Here is a 6,280-nt window from a genome sequence, read left to right on the forward strand (position 1 = left end):
TTTGTGTATTAGTGTTTATGTATTCTTGTCACTTTATTGTGTAAACACAATGTAAACACACCTACTGTCTCTGCACTGGAGGGAACTAATGTGAAAACACATTTCTTTCCACTTTAGTTACACTAGAATTAAAATGACCTTGCAACTGCCACCTATACACTCAGGTCAGCACACTAGCAGCATCATTCTCTCTCATGCTCCCACTTCTAAAACCTATATTATGGTTTGCATCATCCTTAAAACACGCCTAATTTACCCACAGGTGCGACCTGAGGTAGGATGCAGCCTATAGCCGATAAAGCTGAGATGTGAGCAGAGGACAGAAGAGGAGCAGCTGAAAGAAATTTGTTAGGTTCCCCAGCTTCCTGCCTGGCACAGTTTGTGGGCTCAGTGTGCAGATAATTAAGGTTGAGGGTGGACTGCTCCCTACAGCGCCAATGTGCCTTCATGACACGGAGCTGTGGACCAGGGCTATTCATTTTCACATAGAGGGAACACAGCAGACGCAAGGCAAGAGCCACTGGGGAGCTCTATAGGGAGCTGAGCTGTATGGTGGCACAAATAAGGAGACTGTGAAGATGGTGGAATGGAGTACTTTATTTACTCTATTCATTTCAGGGTGGAAAAGCGGCACAGACAAATTCCATTGCTTACTTTTCCTATTGACTAGCACCTCATTTTACGCAGCTTTGGAGGTTTGTTTCAGGCTGTGAAGCAGTCCCAGCTACCACAAAAAGGTTTAGTTGAGGTGGCTGTTTTTCCTACCTGCTGTAAATATTGCGGAGGGAAGAAATCCTCTCCACTGCTCTTTGCACCCACTCACTTTTTAACTGTTTACTCTGTCCGTACCCGTTGCCTGCACTGTGCTCCCGTCTGGAGTTTGATGTTTCATTTGCTTTTTTGTGCATTAGAATACTAGTGGGCATCCAGAGTGAAGTGGTTGAGTGACTGAGGGAGTGGGAGTTATGAAGCCAGATGGATATGAATGCGAGAGTCCTCATTGTTCTTGCCTGAAAACTCCAGGCCCTGCTGCTGCTGCTGAGCTCAGTTCTTCTTGCTTCCTCTGCAGCACTCCTCGTATCCTCAACCGAGGGAGTCCTCTTTATTTCCAGCATCTGTGCTTTGATGAGAAACACCATCTAACTAGGCCACTGCATAATAAGCAAGAATAGCAGCAAAGTAAAATGAATAAAAAAAGAAAGGGGGAATCAGTTCATGGGGGGAAAGCTTACCCAACATGTAACTGCTGACAAAAGTAATTCAGCAAGCAAATATTGTCCTTATTCCTTTATTGCAGATGCATTCATTTATTATTGCTTACCTTTACCTATAGCTTCTGCAGAGGTGCATCAGAGTTCAAATCTCATTTCGGCAGTGAAGCCCCTGAGCTGTGCTGTCATGTGACAATGCACCTTGCTGACTTTAGTTTGGTGTGTGTGTCAACTGCAGTCCCACGATCCCTCCTGGTGCTGCAACATTTCTGTGATACTCAGCATTTTAGCGCTTGATTCACTTTGTCAACAGCTTCGTTATTGTCTACTGGCAGGTGTGGGAGTCTTCACTGCTTCTCTTTAATGCTTTTCACACTAGTTCTTCCTTGTATCTGGTGCTGTGCATTCTGTCTTTATTCATGCAATGTTTAATGTGGCTATAATTGTTGTTTTTTTGTTATAAAAATGTGACAATGTGCTCATAGTGATGAGCCTACAGAGAACTATCACATGAAGCAGCAGGCAGCTGTTTTCAGTGAAAAAGCTTTAAAAACCCACTGTACACTACCTGCTCATCAAACAGCAGACAGGCACAGTTAGTAAATAGATGGCAAACATCTGGCTGGCTAAAGAGCCAGATATTTCTCTAAAGAGTTGGTACAGACCAAGAACAGAGAGTGAATATTGGGCTTACATTCTTCAGGTGGTCAGGAACATTACTCCAAATGAATGATAATGTTGCCCCATAACTGCTGGATGTGTAAATTATCAACTGTTTACTAAGAAGTTCGTCATAACAATTTCAAAGGTGATGATATTTCAATGTTGTGTTCACAACAAAAATCTGTTATTGCAGGTTTAAACACACATAACATATAACATATAACCAACACTTTCCTGCGTTGTTTCTCTTTCTAGTGTAGAGCATGACTTTCGTCTGCAGGAAGGGCAGGTGGTACGCACATGGAAGGTGGGCGACCCTCCTGAGGGCTCACCACAGCCCGCCACTCCCCAGCCCACCACACCCAACCAACAAGACTCCCCTCAACTGGTGCGACCCCCTGCCACCACCAAGAAGAACAGGAAGAAATGTTTCTGGTTCCTCTGAGGGCTAGAGGATAGAGCGAAAGACATTTTGATACTTTAGTGCACTGCATACCCTTCTTTGAAAAACAACAGAAGATAAACTGTGGAGATTTGATTCAAAAACAAGTGTGGAATGAACTGGAGAATTAAAATGCAAACATAAAACTGTGGGAGGACAAAGAGTTACAGAGGTTATAATTTTAGCTGTTGTTTTTGGAGTTGATGAGAATGGTTTGACTGGGGCACACATGTTGTTACTGCTCTTAAAATGCCTCTTCAGCACTTACAGGTTTGATACCGGTGCAGGGAAGTAAAAGTGCTGAAGTCAAATAAAAGCAAAAGTTCAGTCCACAAGATGACTCACAGTTAGGAAGCAATTAGGAGATATAAAGAGAATATATAGCGGGTGGAAAGGGGCAAGGGGCACAGTACAAGAGGCAATACAGCAGAGTGGATGGAGAATATTTATAAAAGATGAAAAGAAAAGAGTTTATAGGCAAAGAGAGAAAAAGATTGAGTGGAAGGATTCATCTTCATTAATGGACTAATGAGGGTCAGAACACCAGCTTTTATAACCAGAGACATTTAAAAATAATTATTATGACCTGTATTTAAAACTTTTAATATACTGTAATTGATGACAAACTATTACATATGTCTACATGCACATACAGCACACAAGCACATGCATAAACAAATGAACACCACATATTTACATAAAAAGCATATAAATTCAATGAGTGAGTTGAGTTCTGTACATATCAGAGCTACTCTGCTTGGATGCTATATTTCAGATATGGATGACTGCTCTATAAAAGTATTTTACCACAGCTGGTTGTGTTTGTTTTCATTATGGGTTCAACAGTTTTAGCTATTTAGCTAGTTTTAGCTATTAGTGGAAGAGGTATAGAGTTGATATTTTTATAATCTGTAGCAAATGCCAGTGCGAAAACAATCTGAAAACAATGTGGCTATGTGAAGGGGATGATGAACCTACAGTGAATTATCACCTGAATCTGCAGCTCTAAAAAGCTCTAAAAATCCACTGTACACAGCCTACTTGGCACCAAGCTGCAAACAGACAAACTTTAGTTCAGCATTTACAAGCTAAAGATCCAGATATTTAAGAGTTGTTGGTGACCAAATACAGAACAAAAAGCAGAGTGAATAATGGACTTACATTCTTCAAGTGGCCACAAACAGGACTCCAAATTAAGGCTAATCAGTTGGTTGTGTAAACACAACGTTTTGCTAACAGGTTTGCCATTACTTAAATAGTGATGTCAGTATTGTATTTACAGCTAAACACTAAAAGTACCAATACAGTACACTCTATTACAAGTAAAGTCCTGCATTGAAAATCCTACATAGGTACAAGTACAGAGGTATAATCAGCAAAATGTACTTAAAATATCAAAAGTAAAAGTACTCGTTCTGCAGAAAAATGGCCCGTGTTAGTGATATAATCTTTTACAGTACATTATTTGACAGTTCAAACTGATGCATCAGCATTTTACTGCTGTAGGTGGTTGAAGTGGAGATGTTCCCAACTTAGGGTTTGCTAGCACTCCGAAGGGTCACAAGAAAAATCGGAGGGGTCATAAGATGATGGAAGTACAAAAGAATGAAAAGAGAAAAAGTTCTGCTACACCAATTTGTATTCAAATTTGGACTTTCTTGTCACATAGTGGACATTCATAACCTCTGTGGGCCTTGGACAGTTTAAATGATCATTTAACTAAAACCATGAGAGAAGTATTGAGGGAATCTCTCGTTGGTGAAACTGCTCTGCTCTGAAATGTGACAAGAGGTTGCAAGTAGAAATAACTATTCTGTAATTGGTCATAAGTCAAAAACTTGGGGACCACTAGTACAATCTATACCAATGAATTGGATTTTAAAAGGTCATCATGTGTTGTAATATATGTAATATCTTAATATGAAAGTAACTATTAACGACCGAGGTGTAGTGGAACAAAAAGAACAATAATTTAGTAGGAGGAGCATTAAGAAGTACAAGTGTAAGTACTTCAAAAACAAATGTACTTAGTGGGGGATGGGCGGGGTTGTCGCTGACTCTGGGGTGCTGCCGGTGCTAGAGGGGCTCTTGCTATAAGCCCTGGGCTGGAGGGACCTGGCGTCCTCCTGCTTAGGGGGGTGGGGGACGGGACTGAATAAATGATGGGGCCAGTCAGGAATCTGGTCTTCTAGCCTCACTATGACCTCCTTCACCTTTCCCCCTTTGGTCATGTCTCACAACATACACCCTTAGGACCCTGGGGGGCGGGCAGCCTGCAGGGCGTTTGGGGGGTGGGGCTGCTTTATTGCGGCCTCCCTCACTGCCTGCCCCTCAATTTTAATTACACATTAGACACAGAGGGCTTGGGGGGTGGGAGGGGCACGATGGGAGGCTCCACTACCTGACAGTTGTGGGGTGCCTGTGTCACAACTACCCTCCAATTTTAGTTGCACCTTAGTTACCAAACACCTTATCTTTACTCCACCATACAACACTTCACAATCCATGACATGCATCCAACACAAAACAATACATTTACAGAGGCAGGCAGAGGGGTTGAAGGAGTGGGGGAGATTCTCATTGGCCTCGTGTCCTACCCCTGGAGCCCCGGGCGTCGGGGGTGCTGTGGGGTTGGTGACGGCCTTGCCTGATCTGGGGTGGGCTGGGGGGAGTCGGGGGCTCCCCTGGCGTGGGGGCCCGCCCTTGACCTAGGGTTCTGCGGACTCGGGCTTGTGGCCTTTGCTCATTTCTGGGCGGGTGGTATGTCCCTGGGCCTGGGGGCCCGTTGTCTCCTCTCCTCGCCTGGGCCCTCTTCGGCAGAGGTGAGGCTCCCGCTGCTTCCCCCTGCCAGCTCTCTCACGGAGGGGGCATTCGGGAGTCTCTGGGGCGCATGACCGGTGTTGGCGGGGTAGGTGCTCCTCCTTGGGGGTGCTTGACTGGGGGGGGCTGGGCCCCTGTCCGGGGATGAGATCGGCCTCGGGGGCTGCTGTCACTGCCTGCACTGTAGGGAGGGATGCCTCTGGCTGGGCTGGGGGACTGTTGGCCTGGTTCTCCCGCGTTATCGCTCCCTGGCGGCAGGGAGCTTCCCGGCACGGCTTTCTGCTGTTCTTCCTTGGGGCGGGGTACAGCTTCCCCCTGGACATGCGGTCTGGGTGTCCTGGCTTCTGGGGGTGGGGGTCTCTGTGCGGGTTGATCCAATTGCGGTTTGGTGGGCTGTGGTGGGATTGTGGGGCGATTGTCGATGCATCTTGATGCATTATACTTTTTCCCTGGGCAGGGTCTCTGGATGGCTGCTGGGCGTTTAGTTTGTGCATTGGAGTCTGGGGGGGGCATCTCCTCGTTGGCTTGGAGGGACTTGTTTGCGTCCCTGTTTTGCTTCGTTGGCCTCGGATCCGTGCTTGCCCATTTCTCTGTCGGCCAGTTGTTGGACCCCTCTGGATACTGAGGTATATAGTTAGTTTTCGGGATGTGCAGTGTGGGTGCGGGGCAGGGCTGTGCTCCGGTTTGTTCTGGGTTTGTGCCTGGAGTTCTCGGCCCTTGACGGGTGGGTGGGTTGTTGGTGGCATGCAGCTGAGCTAGTTGATTTTGCCTTGTTGCTGGTTTGGCTGGTGTTGCATGGCGGCCGGGGGGCGCGCGGTGCATGGGGGATGTCGGCTGGCGCCGGCGGCCTTAGTTTTTTCCGGCGGTTGGGGGGGACGGTGGACTTTTATTGGCGGGTGAACGGTGACCTGTGCAGCGCGTTTTTCGGTGTCGTGTTGTTCCGTTTGCTCTCTCTCGTTTGCCCGACCTCGCATGCGGGATTCGCGGGGGGCTGCTGGGCATGGGTTTCGCCGTGCTCGTGCAGTGTGCGCGTTGGGCTCGTCACTTGTGCATTGGTGTTGATGATTGCATGGCATTTGGGCATTTCGGTTGTTTACTGCGCGGCGGTGGGGTGCTGGATGGGGGGGAGCACTGGTCTATGTTG

Source organism: Micropterus salmoides, unplaced genomic scaffold (assembly GCF_014851395.1).
Source record: "Micropterus salmoides isolate LMB-PRFRI ecotype aquatic unplaced genomic scaffold, ASM1485139v1 Ms_hic_scaffold_20, whole genome shotgun sequence".
Lineage (NCBI taxonomy): Eukaryota > Metazoa > Chordata > Actinopteri > Centrarchiformes > Centrarchidae > Micropterus > Micropterus salmoides.